Raw genomic sequence first — 19,491 nt, 5'->3', positions numbered from 1 at the left:
GTTCTTGTGAAAAGTGAAATAGTAAAGACATGATTTTTTATAAGTATTTTATAAGTTTAATGCACTCTGAATCAGTATGCTCTGGGTCCATACAGAGCATACATTTCTCACTGCACCTATACACTTGCCTAGTTAATGGGTGTTTGAAAGTTAGTATGTGCAATGTTGTAGCTTCCTTTTACCTAGCCTCACAAAACCTTAACCTTCTCAATTTAGTATATTAATATCTATCCAACTAGCCATACCAACTCCCAAAGCACAGTCTGTATCTGTTTTGTGTTCCTCACCGTGCCTTCTAAGGAATCACCAAGTTTCATTGTATCTGATTCTAAATTATTCTCCAACGCGTCCATTTCTTTCTGTCTCCACTGCCAATACACCATCATTTTTCCTGGATTGCTGCTACAGCATTTTGATGATCTCTTTGCCTCTTGTCTTATTTTTCTCTAATTTATTTTCTTCAATGCTGGCCTTAATGACCTCTCTAGAAAAAAAAAAGATGATTGTGTCATTCTCCTAGTTCATAAAACTTAATTGTTTTCTTTGAGTGTTAAAATAAAACCCAAAGTTCTTAACATGTTTTGTAAGTCTAGAAATATCTGACCCTTGTTTACATCTTTAGTATAATCACTTAGATTCTTCTCCATATAGTCTAGTTTTAACTCTGCAGGGTTTTTCTGTTTCTTGGAGAACTAACGCTTTTTCCTGCATGCTAGGCTTTGCAACAGTTTCAGTACTTTATTGAGATATAATTCACATATCATACAATTCACCCATTTAAATTGTACAATTCAATGGCTTTTAGTGTATTCACCGAATTGTGCAATCATCAACATAATCAATTTAAGAACATTTTCATCACTCTTAAAAGAAACCCCATAGCCATTAGCAGCCATTCCCTACCTCAGTCTGGTCCTCTCCTCTCCACCCTACCCTCCTGCAACCCTAGGCAACCACTAATCTACTTTCTGTCAACTTATATTTGCCTCCTGTGGACATGTCATAATGGGATCTTACACTTATGATTTGTGTCTGTGTTCTTTTACCTAACGTAATGGTTTCAATACTCATCTGTGTTGTAGCATGAATAAGTACTTCATTTCTTTTTGTTGCCAAATAATAATCCATTGTATGGATATTACAGCACTTTTATTTATCTGTTTATCAGTTGATGGACTTCTGGATTGTTTCTACTTTTTCACTATTGCAAGCAGTGCTCCTATGAACATCTGTGCATATGTTTTTGTGTGGACATATGTTTTCAGTTCTCTTGAATGTATAATTTTCAGTGGAACTACTGAGTCATATGGTAACTATTTCACCTTTTAAAGAACTGCCAGGCGCTTTTCCAAAGCCACTGCACCATTTTACATTTCCAACAGGAGTGTAGAAGTGTTCCAGTTTCTCCATATCTTGTCAGTACTGATTATTTTTTATCTTTGCAATAGTTTCTTTTTATGTTTTCCTGGAACACATCTCCTTTTATGCTAGCCTCCTTCTCTCTTTTCCAGAGGGCAGGGATTCATCCTTTAATCCTTAGTTTAATGTTACTTCCTCAGGAATTTGTCCCTGACACCCTCAAACATTAGGTGTCTTTTATATTGCTGATTGGCATGGCACCATATATTTATCAAAACTTATTATAATTAATAGTCTGATCATCTGTCATCCCAGTCACACTCTAGCCTCTTTGAAGCACTATGACTTTTTTTGCCATTAATCCGAGCATCTTGAACAATACCTAATACCTAATAGAAGCCCCAAATATTTGTTAAATGATTGACGATATGAAAATCTGACTCTAAAATCTACTTTTCAAAAAAACGTTTTTTAACCAAACTTTTAAGCTTTAGTTTATTAAAGAGGATCACAATTCCTTCCCCCAGTTACTAACACCCAGATTATTTAAAATTCCCTAAAGGGAGGTCCAAAATATCATGCTGTAGAATTTCTTATGCATTAGCTTCTACAGTATTTTTCTGCAAAGGAGCCAAGATAACCCCAACATTCCTCTCTTCACTCTTGGAGCTATACAAAGTATGCTTTTCGATATATTCTTGGACAAGATCTGGTACCAAGTAGCGAATGCTCTGGTCCCTACTGAGGGCTCACCGGATCTTTGTGCGTGAAATGTCATTGGTGATTCATTCCTTCACCAGGCGAATGTTGTTCTGGTGTTTCCACAGCACATTGGCTTCATAGATGAAACCATTGAATCCATTTACAATCTGTCCCTAAGTCCCTTTCCAGCCACATTGTCTTCAAAGCTCTCCTCACAAATTCACATCTCCATCTCCTGCTTCATGTGCCATTATCATCCAAAGTACTAGCTAGCCATTTTCAGAAGAGAAGCATTTTCATACATCTAGACTTTGGCTGTCTTTTCCTTACATGTCTGAAATGCCCCTTTCCATCTCTCTCATATTCTGCTCATTATACAAGGTGTGTCTCAATGCCACCTTGCTTTTGAAACAGACTTGAAAGGAAATTTCTTATACCTCCAGTATTCAAGCAATGTTGCTGTTGATGGTGTACTGTAATATCCAGAGGCTGTTCAAGATAGATTTTAAAATATCACTTTGTACAAGCATCTTACAGAGGATTTTCACGTTACTGTGTCAAGGATTAGTTGTGATTACCATAATAAAGAGAGATTCCAAGGGTAGATACTGTGAACCTAGAATAAGGAAGGCAGGAGACTTAACGATCTGCGTCCGCCCAATAATAACTTGCACCTTTATTTTTTGTTGTTGTCACAAAGCCTTATATCCATGATGATTATCTAAAAACTGAAGGTAGTAGCCTGTCTTCATCAGTTTTCCTTGACTCTCTTCTGTTATGCATCCTACGATCCTCTTGGTAGTTTTCATTTATAATGGTCTTCCACTTTTACCTTGGTTTGGAATATTGAAACTTTTATGGTAGAAATAGAATATAATTGTTCTCAATGCACATAGTAAACAGTAAGAATAGAGAATGATACAAAATAGTCCATAGATGAAAGAAGACAGAAACAAAACAAAGATTGCCACCTCAAATCCCGAGGGCAGATACGGTCCTACCTTTGTAATATATGCTACCCAATACCTTGAGCATGTTTCGTGAATTTTGTTATGACAATAACCTCCTAAGTGCACAGGGCCTATGTTTTATGTATTCTTTGTTTAGTTATTCTTATCATATTTTATGGCTAAATTCACTTCCTCTTATATTAAAAATAAATCTTCTTCAAGTGAAAGAGTATTAAATCTTTATTTTTCAGCAGTTTGTACCTATTAGCATATCTGAAATGAAAGAAAACAGTGAGTTCCTTCCTTAGCTTATGTGAAAGGTAATTAGATTATTTGCTAAGAAATTACTTTTCAGAACTAACTCTCTTCATGGTTATTATTTTTCCCTTCAGCAGGACTTAAGCGATTTAATGCACTTCCCGATATCTTTGGCAACCATATAAAAATTCCATGGTGGGATGAGTCAATGTTTGCACAAGTAGAACTTTGGAAACTACAGAGACAGAATAGATGAATTACTGAAAATTGAAATTCTAGGAAAAATCTTCCTCATAACTTATCTTTCTTATTCATATAAGAAAGTGCTACAATTTTCTGCTGCAGTGCAACAGGAAGTAGATTTCCATTAGCTTTCTAAACCGCAAGTGTGTTGCCCTTGTATGCGGACAGTGACAGAACGGTATCGGTGTGTTTGTAGTGAAGCTGAATCAGGGCAGCCCCTGTGTGCTACACCATCTTGCTCTTCCCCTGCTGCCAAAGTGTGAATATAAGTATAAAATTTATTCTTATAAAAATAAAATTCTTATACAATTTATTCTTATAAAAATCTCAAACTTATGTACACTCTGTGTGTGTGTGTGTGGTTGTTAAAATAAATTGCCACTGTGTCTTTCACACGGAGCCTTTTTGACCCGACCATCTTTTGTCCTTTTTGTCTCCCAGACATATAAGTCCCTTGAAGAGGTGCCAGTGTCATAAGCACTGGCACCTCTTTGTTTGAATCTGACTCTTAATCCCGTTTCAACCACTATCCCCTTAAAGTAGTTAAAACAGGAGTGGATGGGCTTCCCTGGAGGCGCAGTGGTTGAGAGTCCACCTGCTGATGCAGGGGACACGGGTTCGTGCCCCGGTCCGGGAAGATCCCACATGCCGCCGAGCGGCTGGGCCCGTGAGCCATGGCCGCTGAGCCTGCACGTCCAGAGCCTGTGCTCCGCAACGGGAGAGGCCACAACAGTGAGAGGCCCACATACTGCAAAAAAAAAAAACAAACAAAAAAAAACAGGAGTGGATGTTTAAAATAATTTTTAGTGTAAAATTGACTTGAAAAAGTCAATTTCTGCTTTTCAGCTCAGACATTCATTTATTCATTGAAACTTTTTTCAATTTCTACTGTGTATAAGACCCTATGTTGGATACAAAGGTAAATAAACCATAGTTAGAATCTTCAATGAGACTCTTACGTAGGGAGGATAACAGAATGTAATATAACTAATCATAAACTTGTACAGAGGATAATTGCATCAAAATGTGATCTATGTGTTTTTAGAATTTAGAGCATTTCCAACATTCAAGATTTGAAATGTGAGAAGTGGGGAGATCACTGTATTTACCTTGACAAATGTCTAATATTTCTACAAAAGAAAAGAGATTGGGAGGCTCGACGAGGACTGCACAATTTTCAGTTCAGAGTCACGGAGTATTTAGCAAAGGATAGTGTTGAGATATGGCTGGAAAAGAATTCTGCCAGTACACAGAAAGACAAAAATCAAGAGGTGTTGAGTACGCCAGACAAAAAAATTTTCTTGGCAATAAAATAAAAGAGGCTCCCTGTTCTAAGTAAGTACTAGGAACCTTGAGCATAGTGAATTTTAAGCAAATATTGTATTAATTGGATAAATGTCTTATTTAGTTTCCCAAGCAATTAAATCAATTAAGAATATTCCTCGGGCTTCCCTGGTGGCACAGTGGTTGAGAGTCTGCCTGCCGATGCAGGGGACACGGGTTCATGCCCCGGTCCGGGAAGATCCCACATGCCGCCGAGCGGCTAGGCCCATGAGCCATGGCCGTTGAGCCTGCATGTCCGGAGCCTGTGCTCCGCAACGGGAGGGGCCACAACAGTGAGAGGCCCGCATACAGCAAAAAAAAAAAAAAAAAGAATATTCCTCAAAAAACTAAAAAATAGAACTATCATATGACCCAGCGACTCCACTCCTGGGTGTATATTAGAAGAAAACAAAAACAGTAATACAAAAAGATACATGTACCCCAATGTTCATAACAGCATTATTTACAATTGCCAAGGTATGGAAGCAACCTAAGTGTCCCATCAACAGATGAATGGATAAAGAAGATGTGGTATGTGTGTGTGTGTGTGTGTGTGTGTGTGTGTACGCACACACACACAGACACATACACACAATGGAGTATTAGCCATAGAAAAGAATAAAATTTTGCCATTTGCAACAACATGGATGGAATGGGATGGTTTTATGCTTAGTGAAATAAGTCAGACAGGAAAAGACAAATACTCTATGTTATCACCTATATGTGCAATCTAAAAAAATGACACCAAGAATGTATCTAACAAAACAGAAACAGACTCACAAATATAGAGAACAAACTAGTGGTTATCAGTAGGGGGAGGGATGGGAGGAGGAGAAATATAGGGGTTATCAGTAGGGGGAGGGATGGGAGGAGGAGAAATATAGGGGTAAGGGATTAAGAGGTACAACTACTAGGTATAAAATAAATAAGATACAAGGACATATTGTATAGCACAGGGAGTATAGCCAATATTTTATAATAACTTTAAATGGAGTATAATGTATAAAAATACTAAATCACTATCTGAAACTAATGTAGTATTGTAAATCAACTATGCTTGAATTTTTAAAATCTAAAAAATAAAGGAAGTAGGAATAACTATTTTCATTTTACAAATGAGATTTATTTGTAAATAAATAAATACATTTATTTGTAAATAAATTAAAAAACGCACAGCAACGAAGACCCAACGCAGCCAAAAATAAATTTTAAAAAAGCAAAAAACAAAAAAAACTTGATACTTCAGTAAATATTTTTTTAATTTCTAAATAAATATATTCTATGTATTCATTCATGTAATTGATATTCACTTAATGTGAGTCAGGCAGTATGACAGGCTTGTCATGTATATTATATCATTTAAATGTCATTCATTTTAAAATTATAAAATTGAAATTGCAGTATCCCCACACTACCTGTGGCCAGGGAACACAGCTGATGTGATTAGTCCTTGGGGAGGGTGTCCGTCCAGAAAGGAGGTGGTAGTTCATTGGGAGGGAGCCCTTTGCACTCTTCCCTTCGTCCTCTTCTTTCGGTTGGGCAAGTAGACATCAGGCCTGTGGTGGCGGCAGTACGTTGCAACCATGGGGACAAAGGCATACGAGAAGAAAATCAAGCAAAAAGATAAAAGGAGCCTAGCCTACAGATGTCCTATTCAGCCTCCAGACCAGCCCTCGCCTGCTCATTAAGACAGAAAAAGGAAGTTGACTTAGCCACTGCTGATTTTTGACAAACAAGATTACACAGAGAGAAGGTGAAAGGCTAGGACAAAACATAGGGGTGAGCAACTCCCAACACTAGTTATGTTTTTCCATTTTGCCCAACTGTGTTCACATCCTTCAGGAACTCAGATTTCATGGAAAGAGAGGCAAGTAAACAGCTAGAGTGATGGTGGCTAGGATATTGCTACTAGAATTACTATAAGCAGAGTTTCATAAACACTCTTTTCCGACATACGATTCTTCTTTACAGGCTCCTGGATTTTGCAGAACTTACCTTAGAAGAATTCCTTTACTCTTCCACCATCTCTTAACCCCTTACTCATCCTCCTAGAATGTGTGTCTCATACTGGATGAGACCAAATTTTGGTCACAGGGTAAAGAAAGAAAATGTTCAAAAAGGTCAGAAAAAACATAGGCCTTTACATGAAAGATATTTGCTTACTAAGTTCATGTTTGTTTGTTTTTTATATTTGTTTTCAGAGATCATAGAATTATTTTAAAAGTTAATAATTTTAGTGTACATTAAGTAGTTCAGAAGTTCAGATAGTATCATGAAGCTGCTTATAAAACAGTTTTTACTATGTGTTAATCTCCAAAGACAATTACAGTAGATGTTTCTAGAAATGTCCACTGCTTTCTGATTTAGGTTCATTCCATAGCACCAACAGTAGCTTCTAATTGACATTTTACTTTTCTGCTTCAAGCTAAAGATGGGTGTGTATATGTGTGATATGAAAAGCAAGTGTTTTCCCAGTATTATTTTTCAAATCAAATCAGAGTTGGGTTCCACCCTGAAAAGGTGTGTGTCTATTCTTTATTTGTGGTGGTTTTGTTCTGTCTCTAATTGCAACCTGACCTAAAGGTTTTGCATCCTGGAGTCATTAAGCATGGCAGCAGGCAATTGGCAATTGGAATTTCAATATATCAGTTGTCTTGTCTGGAGGCTTACAGGAATTGTTGGTAAAAAAATAGTAAAGTGATTAGGTTAGACAGCACTTTACACTGACATCTGTCTTGGGAATTCTAAATGTAAATATTAAAATGAGGGTCACATATAAGATTATATTTTAATTTACTATACTACTTGAAATTATGAAACCATAATCAACTGTGATTCTGATGCCTGTTGAAATTATGGTTTAAAAGATGCTTATAAAAATGCCCTTTAATATTCATTTCTAGCACTAATCATTGCCTAACAGATTTTAAAACATGGTGGAAGATACTTGATCTGATGAAGTAACTAAAAATTAAGTCTGTTCTTAAATAAATAGGACACTATGGCAATATATTTGGATAAGGGTGATTCTATAGATAAGATCATTAAACTGTCTTTTATTAATAGTAAACTTCTTTAGCATTTGCAAAGTATGCTTCCTTCAAGAGGCTTAAAATGCTTTTTAAAAATCTTTGTAGTGTTTCACAGTAACTCCGTGAAAAATGAAACAGATCTCCTCTCTAAAAATGTCATTGCAAAAAAGAATTTTCTCTTTGGGAATACATGACCTAACATTGAATAAATAGCCCCCAAAAATCTATTGCTTCCTTTGTCTGCAGCAAAGTGTACAGTCAGATCAATGTCCCATTGAACTTTGCACTGGTGTGAAATCATCTGATGTATTTGGTCAATTTGGGGCATAACATTTTAAAAATAAGAGGTCGATCATGTCTAATTTATCAGTTTATGTATCCCCAACACTTCTTATATGTTCATGATATATAATAGTTGTTCAATAAATATTTAATAGCTGGATTAGTATCAGCTGATGACTATATAAATATCATGAAAGGTGTGCACATAAAGGGGTTTAGAGGTTTAAAGACATTTATTCGTGTTTTCATTGTTGTGTAACAAACTACCACAAACTTATCAGTGGGTCTGGATTCTGGGTAGGGTTCACCTGAGTTCTCTGCTGAGGGTCTCATGGCTGAAATCAAGGTATTGGCCTGGTTGTGTAATACTGGAGTGACTATTCCATCATAGTTTGCTACATAGCATAACCCAGCCAAGGCAGTGAGTACCCATCATATGCACAGGTTACACCCACATTCAAGGGTTCATGGTTTTATAAGACGTGTACACCAGGGGCAAGAGTCTTGGGGGCCATCTTAGAATTCTGGCTTCCTCAATATATAAGGACACACACACATACACACACCACACACACGGAGGAAAAGTCAAGGAAAACCGTCATTTAAATATTACGCTTTCTTCACTGTTATCTGCTTTTAGGAACGGGAGTAAGGAAAGAGGATGGACGGTTCTTTTCTACCTATAGTTCAGCTATTTGGAAATCGGCCTGTTTCATGGATCAAGAGCTAACATGTATTGAGTGCTTTTTGTTTGTTTGTTTGTTTTGTTTTTTTTTTGCGGTACGCGGGCCTCTCAACTGCTGCGACCTCTCCCGTTGTGGAGCACAGGCTCCGGACGCGCAGGCTCAGCGGCCATGGCTTACGGGCCCAGCCGCTCCGCGGCACGTGGGATCTTCCCCAGACAAGGACACGAACCCGTGTCCCCTGCATTGGCAGGCGGACTCTCAACCACTGCGCCACCAGGGAAGCCCTACTGAGTGCTTATTGTGTATCAAACATTTGTCTAAATTCTTTTGATTCATTAGCTCATTTACTCCTCCAGAAACTGTAAGGGAGGGACATTATTATCGCCTCCTATATAGTTGGAAAACAGTCACGAAGCGGTTGTCAGAGTCAAAACACCGGTAAGTGGCAAGGATAGAATACAATGCTTAACACATATTATACCCTCAGTAAATGTAGTTAGTGGGACTTCCCCGGCGGTCCAGTGGTTAGAACTTCGTGCTTCCACTGCAGGGGGCCCTGGTTGGGGAACTAAGATCCCCACAAGCCGCATAGCACAGCCAAAATAAAAAACGTAGTTAGTAATTTGATTATTATTTAGGATTATTAGAGAAGAAAATAGTATAGAAAAACCAAAAGGACATGAATACATATATTTACTTAACTAGCATTGTTACAGTTTTCTGTTAGAACCTCTTTGGAAGAGTACCCATCCTAGAGAAGTATAAAATCAAATTAGGAAAGAACTTCTAATTCACAGTAACTTCTGTTTAGCAGTGCTTGCAGTAGTGCTGTCCGACTTCTCAGTATATTGACTAAGAAAACCCAGGAAAGATAAAAAGACAAAATCTTAAAATGACCATACAAACTAAAACAGAAGCAAACTACCACTGGGTAAAATCTCCACAACAAACTACCAAGAATCTGGACTCCATGTTGGGATTGCTCTCTTAGGTCAGGGTGGCTGTGAAAGAGAGGAAGCTTCAGGAGACATAGAGGGATTGTAAAAGGTTTCACACCCAAATGCTCCAGGAAGAAATCTGGGAGCAGGATATGCCATGCAATGTGCTTTTTTTAAGGCATTATAGCAACTCAGCTCAGCAGAGAAACAAGATCATGTCTCTGAATTAATATTTTGCAGGATCCATCATAAAATTTCAAAAAACTCTCTTACATGCTCAATAGGGTTCAGGAAAAGCAGACTTCCTTATCAAGAAATGTAGAGAGTTATTAGTTATTTTGATTTAAAGGGAACAGGGTAGGGATCAGTTGATTGACCCTGAGAGAGATCATAATTCTATGACACTTTTATTAAAAAAATTTGATTTTTAGATAAACAACAGATCAACAGATGTCTGCCACACTATTGTGAATAAGAGTACAATTTGAATAAGAATCCTGTTCAAATTGATAAACATGGAGCATAGCCAATGAATAAACACGTGTTGGTTGCTATGGTTAAAAAAATGCTAGTGTAAATTTGGTGAGATGCAAAGAGGTAATCAGCATAAAGATAAAACTGGCTTAGAATTACTTGACTAGTAGAACTGCACAGAGAATTGTATTAAGAGTTGACAAACTTAGCACTGATAAGCATATTCTAAAGCCAATGAACATATGAAGGAGGCAATACAAAGTATTGCTAATTCTAAGAATTTGTTACTCTACAGGATTGTCTCTTTCTGTCTCTCAGGATGAGAGTGTGTTAGTTGACATCATCAAAAAAAGTGTGTTGTAATTGTTGAGCTATTTTCTCTGATAATTACTCTTTTAGCCCTGAGGTTGGTTTTAAAAGCTTGATTTAGGAATATTTCATGTTGTATTATTTTCATATTCCTTATGCATACCTCATGCAAATTAACTTTCTTATAGCCTCATACTGACCTTTACCTCACTGAAGGAAATTAAATTGTAAAATGAATCTGCTTAGGAAAATCATTTTCAGAAAGTATTTCTTCCTCTATGTCGTTGAAGTTTGAGATGCTTTTAGCATGCCAAGTCATCGATCTTATTATATAATGAAATAAAAATCTAGACAATTGGCAAAAAATTAAAATATTTTGTCTCAGGATGAAAATGAAATAACAACTCTTAAAATATTGGAATATAGTAGAAAAGAAAAAAGTGCTGGCAACAATTAGCTCTGAATATTCTCAGAATTTGAGGGTGCTTTTCATACCATATATTGGCATATTTGACATTTTTCTCAGGCTGCTTGAAATTGGTGAAACACATATAAAGACAAAGACATTTTGATTCTGTAAATATCTGAAAATCCTCAATTTGTACTTCCAAAATATATTCACATATTAAGAAACAAAAATACTGGGGCTTCCCTGGTGGCGCAGTGGTTGGGAGTCCGCCTGCCGATGCAGGGGACGCGGGTTCGTGCCCTGGTCTGGGAGGATCCCACATGCCGCGGAGCGGCTGGGCCCGTGAGCCATGGCCGCTGGGCCTGCGCGTCCGGAGCCTGTGCTCCACGACGGGAGAGGCCACAACAGTGAGAGGCCCGTGTACCGCAAAAAAAAAAAAAAAAAAAAAAAAAAAGAAACAAAAATACCTTAAATACCTAGAAATGAAAAATGTGCTTTTGCATGTAGTAGTTACAAATAATAAACTATTTTCAGTTTTATCTATGAGTGCTTTTGGATTAGTTTGTTAATCTCTGACGATTTCTGAGAAAATAAAACTGCAAGTTGTGTATTTTCTGTTCACAGAGTCTCAGCTGCCTCCTAAAATTCACAAATATAACCTTATGATGCCTAGTGGCACTAATGTCTTGTGTACTAAAGAAGAAGGAGAAAAACTTTGGGTTTCCCATGACCATTTATTTTAAATTCACATTGCATCTTATTTTCAAACTCTGAAATCATATTACATGGACTTTACTTCCTTTATCTAAACATCCGGATTCAATTTTCAATTTAAAGTGCTTTTGAATGTAATGTCATGCATGGAATCAAAAATAGAAGTATTGGTGTTTTATTTTCATACCCAGGAATAGTTTTGTTTTTAAGCCAGGTTTAAAGGCAACAGACCTTTAAAGAGAGCTTATAGATTTCAGAATAATCTCAATAACCAATTACTTAGTTGAAGAAGATGAAGTCTAGGAGATAAAATAGCCAATCTATAAAACCCCGTGGGTCCCAATTTTTTTTTTTAGAAATTTTAATTTTAAAAAAGTAGAAGAAAGAATCATAACATATAAAGTAGTAAGATTGTCAAGCTGTTGACCTCAGTGTTTGTAAAACAAAAACTATAAGTAGATTCGATGGTTGTTTAGTAAAGTCTATGATTCAGTTACATATAACATGTTAATACATGCACAAGTCTTTCCTGTTTGAGAATGTTTTCATGGAGATTAATTATCTGGTTCTCCCAGAACCTCCTTCTTTCCCATTTCTGTCTAAGCCTACTTTTCCTTCAGTGTGATTCATTGTTTTTCTATGATGTTAAACATTCCTTTACTTTATGTAACATGATTAGAGGTTTTAAAAGGATATATTCATCAAAAACTTCCAAATGTATGATTGTGATTTTACATTTGGTATCTTGAGACTTTTATTTTTTTTTCTTGTTAACGTGAAGTCTGGTCTGAAGCATCCTTTGAAGAGAGTTGAACAAACAACTCATTTTATATCTTTGCTAAAGACTCAGTCTTATGACATGGAAGAGAAAAATTAATCTCTGTGATCAAAGTTTATAATTAAAATTTTTACTTTGTATACTATTAATTTTAACCAGTAGTAGTCATTCCAGCATTTATTCTATAGATGTATTGGAATCTTGGAAGCAAACCTGCATGGCATATATAAAGTAGTAAAAAGAAACAATGGACATTTTAAAATAAAACACAAGAATAAACCAGTAGCTCTAATTAGGTTTTATAAAAATTACTCAACCAAATATCTAAAAATTAAGTTAGTTCTATTTAAAAGTGAATTTAAGAGATCAACTCATTTACTATATGACACATATCCTAAGTATTAAAGCCAAAGACAGAAGTATGTAAACTTAGTATTTTACAATTGAGTAGTTATTAGATTAAATATGCAATTTTAATATGAAAATTATTAAGTATCTCAATACTTCCAAAAATCAGGAAGTCAAGAAATGACTAGAATTTAAATACTGATAAGAATTATCACTAACAAATTCAGATACTATGCCAATAAACATAATTAATTTACTTCATTTCTTCCATAAAATAAAATTCTTTGAATTTTTATTGCTTTGAAAATTACCATTCAATTAAATTGTAATATCTTTAGCATTTTACAAGTAAAATTAAATAAAAAACAATTGAATTTAATATAATTTGCATTTCTTTGCACAATTATGGCTGTGTATATGTATATTCACTAACACATATTTATAATATCAGCAAAAATAAATTTGAAGGAAAGAATCTAGTTTCATGTTGAGTTCTGATTAAGGTTTAATTTCCAGTAAAACAAACAAGATGACTTTTTGACAGTTTGTGTTTTATCAGAAGAGAATCCTGATACTTAGGAGGCATTAAGGAATTATTATTGATGAGATGAATAAATAAACAATAATGGTTGATATCTGAGTCATTTTTCACTCAAATTCTTTATTATTGCTCTAAATTATTCTAGAGATGACTTCATTATTCTGACTTTTAAAATGTGAAATGTTGATGGAACATGATCTCTAAATCTCCTTTCAGCACTAGTGTTCAGTGATGAAATAAAATTTAAGAAATCTGCTGTCTAAAGCAGGTTCCCAGTAGTGAACTGGATTCCCCTTTTCAGAACAATGTCATGCTTTGAATAGAAAATTTCAAATCTTGCTAATTTTTTCTTATTCAAGAGAATCCCACAGTGTTTTACTTGTAATAAAATACTGTCTTTTAGGAGCCATTATTACATTCATCGTGTCTTTGTCTTAATGCAGGTTAAATGATTTCTTTTTTTAGGCAGATACGGTTGCTGGAATAAACAATCAGTATTTGCAATATTCAGGGATTAAAAATTCATCTTTTCACACACTTTTTTAAAGCCCTCAAATTACTATTTTATTGATTTTTCTCTAATACTTTTTATTTGATGTTTATAACCTTAATTTTTTAATCAAAATCCTTTGCAAAGTGTAAATATTGTCATACTATATTACCCCAAACATTTGTCTAAGGACTTTCTTCAGTGAGGGAAAAATAGTGAAATTGAGTGACAGAGAAAATACACTTAACCCAGTAGACTGAAGAATAATTATAATTATTATTTATCTTTTAAAATATCTTTAAAAATTTATCTTTTAAAAATCAAACTATGTGTGTATATATCTATATATCTATACACATATCTATCTATATATTTATCTATCTATATCACCCTGAAATCTTATTTTACAAATTCTTGGCAAAATAGCCACCTAGAGGAAAAAAACAAAGAAAAAACAGAATAGAAGAAAATATACCTGAAATTGGCTAGCAAAAATAAATTAATGGATCAAGTTGCAAAGTTACTGTTTCCTTCATGATCCTATGATTTTTTAGAGAATGTGTATATTACATTTCATAATAGATATGCTTATGAATAATATAGATAAATAAAATTTTATGGATTGAACCATGATTTTTCAATGAATTTACTTCATAGTTTGAGGTGTCATATATCTGGTTTTGGGGTGATATTCATTTATCTGTGTCTTTTAACACTCTGCTTTTCAGTTTTCTACCAAAAATTTACTTCCAAAGACTCTATGTGAAATAATTTTCTGTGAATAATGCCTAAATACATTTCTGGGAGCTCCTACTTAAAGGGAGCCTGTAATGAATCACATTATGATGTGAATAATGCCCATTTATCTATTCTATGAGATCAGTTCAGGTTTCCAGAGATTGGCATTTTAAAGTAAAGTAAAGCATTTTAAAGTGTTTCATTGGAAAGAGCAATTCAGTACATAACCTTATACCATAAAATATACTCAGACATATTGTGAAGACACAAAGGTATAACTCTGGTATTTTACTACATCATTGTGAAACTGTCTTGCCATTTTTTAGAGATAGGTGAAGCAAGATATATGTGAATGTTTTGCATGTTATATTGAAATGACTGATTTATGTGTTTGCCTACACGGGAACACCATGGGGTGTAATATCCTCAGTGATAAACTTTATACTGTGTTATTCATCTTTGCCTTCCTACCATACAGTACAGTAACTTGAACCCAGGTGAAGCTGTAGCAAATGTTTATTGAACTGCAGCGGCTCTGTATGATTAAATAAGGATAAATTAGGCATGAGGTATTCCAAAGTATGGGTTATTAAATACATGTGTCACTGGTGTCATTAATACAGATATGCCCTCATTCAAGTTCATGTTTAAATATTCCATTTTCTCTGCAGGTCACAATAGTTTAATGTTCAGAAAATAATTTGGAGATTTCACATACTGATGGCAATCTTTTCAAATGTTTTTATTCAGTTCTTTGCTCTAGTAAATAGGGTCTATTACGCACAATTTTGATATTTTTAGTAGCTCCAGATTTAACAGTTTTAATCATCATCTTCCCCACAATTATTACTTATTTCCTCCCAGTAGGTAAAGATATCAGAGATGAGACTGTAAACAGACTATCTAAAGATAATGCTGTTGTTTTTATGAAATCTATGATAAAGAATTTCCCTTGGTTATTAATTCTAAAAGTTGCATTTCTACTATAGAAAACTTAATTAGAAGGCTAAGTTCCACATAAATATGATTTTCTGTAGAATGATTATATTCTTTAAAATCACAGTTAATACTGTCTTTTAATTTTTTTGTTTGTTTTGTTTTTTTGTTTGTTTTTGTTTTTGTGGTACGCGGGCCTCTCACTGTTGTGGCCTCTCCCGTTGCGGAGCACAGGCTCCGGACGCGCAGGCTCAGCGGCCATGGCTCACGGGCCCAGCCGCTCGGCGGCATGTGGGATCTTCCCGGACCGGGACACGAACCCGTGTCCCCTGCATTGGCAGGCGGACTCTCAACCACTGCGCTACCAGGGAAGCCCTGTCTTTTAATTTTATTAAATGCAATATATTACCACTTCTGCTGTTAATTTCTCTCTACTGTTTCTCAAGTGATATTACTTTTTTAAATGTAGCTTACAGTTATGTGGGTTTTTTTTTTTTCTTTAACCATTTGAAGGACCTTTTTTCACTCTTTGGAGGCCCTTTCTACAATTTGTTGACTTATAAGGCAAAAACAATGAAATGAAGTTAACAACAAAAAAACCTTAAATATAATGTGTTTATATATGTGTGTATGCTTTTGGTTAGTTTTGCCTTCGTTTTATAAGATAAGCAAAGTTTGTGCAAGTTAGTGGGTCTACTGTTTTTCTCTTAAATGAAATTAGCTACTCAACTCCTAGATTCAAAAGATAAATGATACCTGGATCATCAGTCACAGATGGATTTGCGATTTGGGATAAATTTGAAGGATTGTCTTGTTTAAGTGTGGCTTTCAGCTGCATATTGTAGCATGCAAACTTTATCAGAGAACATCCAGGAAGAAAGTTTCTTTCTTTCTCCCTGCCTTTCACTCCTGTTTGATTCATATCTGAATGTCCAGCAGCTAACAGTACCAATCAAATACACAGTGTTCAATAAATATTTGTTCATTCAACCAACATGTTACAGAAAATGGATTTGGATGTGTTATCTTACCTTTTATTTTCATTGTGGAAAATACTTTAGGTGATGTAGATGAACAAATTTGTCAAATTATCAAGGGTTTTCAGTTTTGTTTTCATTTTAAGACAGGTGATAATTAAAGAGCGAGACAATCAAATATAAGGCCAGTTAATATGGCACAGTGAAAGTAAATTTAATGTGTTTAATTTAGTTAATGCTATATAGTTAAGTCTGTGAGCATTTCAGCGTTTGTGTATCTTCAATATTCTTTGTCCCCTTTTTTTCTCTTAAAGAAGGGCTACACTGCACATAACCAAAAAGTTAAGCTTTTTCAGCTTTGTCTTTAAAAACAATTTAAGCTTTTAATGTTCCAGTATTTTTCATTTAGCTAAAAGTCATTATTTACTTTTGTTTGTAGTGCAAAATTATAAAAGATTTCATGAGCGCAATAGCTGCCTGCATATGTTACTCTGGAAATCTCATTTTTCTCAAAGGATATTTGTTTGATTTGTAACCTAGACATTACTAGAAATTTTATATTATAATTAAAATATGGTACTTAAGGGACTTCCCCGGTGGTGCAGTGGTTAAGAGTCTGCCTGCCAATGCAGGGGACACGGGTTCAAGCCCTGGTCCAGGAAGATCCCACATGCCGTGGAGCAACTAAGCCCGTTTGCCACAACTACTGAGCCTGTGCTCTAGAGCCTGTGAGCCACAATTACTGAGCCCATGTGCCACAACTACTGAAGCCCACGTGCCTAGAACCCGTGCTCTGCAGCAAGAGAAGCCACCTCAATGAGAAGCCCGCACACCGCAATGAAGAGTAGCCCTCGCTTGCCGTAATTAGAGAAAGCCCACGTGCAGCAACAAAGACCCGAACACAGCCAAAAATAAATAACTTTATAACAACACCAAAAAAAAATCAGAAAAGTATTTTAAAAATAAATAAATAAAATGTGGTACTTAAATACAGGGAATACTTTTCATAATCCTGTCCATGCACTAAAGTAAATTAATCTATACTTGGCACTTCACAAATATTTTAAAATTTAATCGTCTTAAGAACACTGTAAATGTTTTATTCCAATATTACAAATGAAAAAGTGAAGTTCAGAATATTTAAGTAGCTTTCCCAACATATTGCTTTTGATAAGTGGCAGAGCCAGGATTTAAATAAAAATATGCCACATTGGAAAGCCTTTACCTTTTGCTGAAATATGTACTACTTTCCTCATAGGGCCTCCTATTGCTTCCATTTAATTCCAAGGTCATTTATTGAGCTTCTGTTATGTACAAAATATAACAGTCTGGGTATTGACTTTTGTCTGTGGGCTTTATGACACCTCAGATGATTTAATTCAACCCAGGTCTCTCTTTAAAGACATTCTGTATTTATACACGTGACTGGTCAAAAAAAATGTAAGCTATATTTCCTGTGATTTTTTTTTCCTTTCATGTACTTCTAATTTTTTTTATAAAATTGTTCCCTATTCTTAGACCAATATCCCATATTAATGTTTAGTCTGAAATTTTCCTTCATTAATCATAATTATTTGCCTCTTTTTCTTGTTTGGGCATCAACCAAGAGGTGCTTTGGAGAACATCAGGTCAATAAATCAATAGAATCCATAAATGTGAGGGCCATAAAGAAAATTAGAAATCATGAGTCCTTATCTTGAAAAGAGGAAGGATGCTTAGAAATTAAATGAATTTCTGAGAATCGGGCATCTGATAAGGAGCCCAGATGTTGACTCTCAGGCTTTCATTGTATATTTCTACAATTCCTTCAGCCAGCGTTCAGTACTGTCTGCACATTTTTTTTTTTTTTTTTTTTTTTTTTTGCGGTACGCGGGCCTCTCACCGCCGTGGAGCACAGGCTCTGGACGCGCAGGCTCAGCGGCCACGGCCCACGGGCCCAGCCGCTCTGCGGCATGCGGGATCTTCTGGCACCGGGGCACGAACCCGCGTCCCCTGCACTGGCAGGCACACTCCCAACCACTGCGCCACCAGGGAAGCCCTGTCTGCACATTTTTACTTGACTTCTTTCACTTCTACAATTGTTTATTTTGTTTTCTGTGTTTGACTACTTATCCCCCCTACAGACACAAACTCCTTGAAGTCAAGGTTTAACTTCATCAAGAAGTCCTGTTATGTTTTTGAAGGGTCTCATGGAATATTTCATAATTTAAACAAGATATTGGGTGCTTCTAAAGAGTATTAACAAATGAAAAAGCTACATACTAGCTATCTGCGGTCCTAGAAAAATGCTGTTAAAATCAGTCCATGATTTTTTTCTGATGAGATCAGACAGCTTGTATAAAGTCTTAACTCTGTATAAAGCTATCAAACTCTTTGAAAAGAGACTACCACAAAAAAAGAAAATACAAATCAGCCAAAGAAAAAAGAAAAATAATTTTCTTAGTTGATCTTTGAAATGCATAATGCCTTGTTTTCATATTCACAACAGTATTGGGAGTTGATTTAGCATTAAGATCAGTGACAAAATAACTCGATTAATACTTTCTACTCCAATATCATTCTAAAATTAGAAAATATGTCTGTCTCATTTGATGACAGGAAGGATAATCAGTAATCGGTGAGAGCATTTAGTGGTCAGATAAACATTAACTGTATGAATGAAGAAATTAAAAATATTTATTACTATAGGTGATCTACAGTTTTATACTTTACAGTTCAACTAAAATAACATTTGCCAAAGCCAAACGTATGATATTTTAAATACAGACATTTACATATAATGCAACACACATCTAAAAGTAAATATTTCCCTATAGTTAGAGATATACATACTTATTAGCATCATCATATTTGAATAATATAGCATTAAATGATTCAGTGAGATTTGGAATAAGAACATGATCTATGGAGGAACACTATCTGAATATGAGCCAGTGTGGCATGTGCCTGAGTTTCCAGGGCCTTGGACTCCTTGCCTCTTTATTTCCTCTCATTCCAAAAATAA

Source organism: Phocoena phocoena, chromosome 1 (genome assembly GCF_963924675.1).
Source record: "Phocoena phocoena chromosome 1, mPhoPho1.1, whole genome shotgun sequence".
Classification (NCBI taxonomy): domain Eukaryota; kingdom Metazoa; phylum Chordata; class Mammalia; order Artiodactyla; family Phocoenidae; genus Phocoena; species Phocoena phocoena.
The sequence above is the reverse complement of the archived record's forward strand: the minus strand, read 5'-3'. Positions refer to the sequence as shown.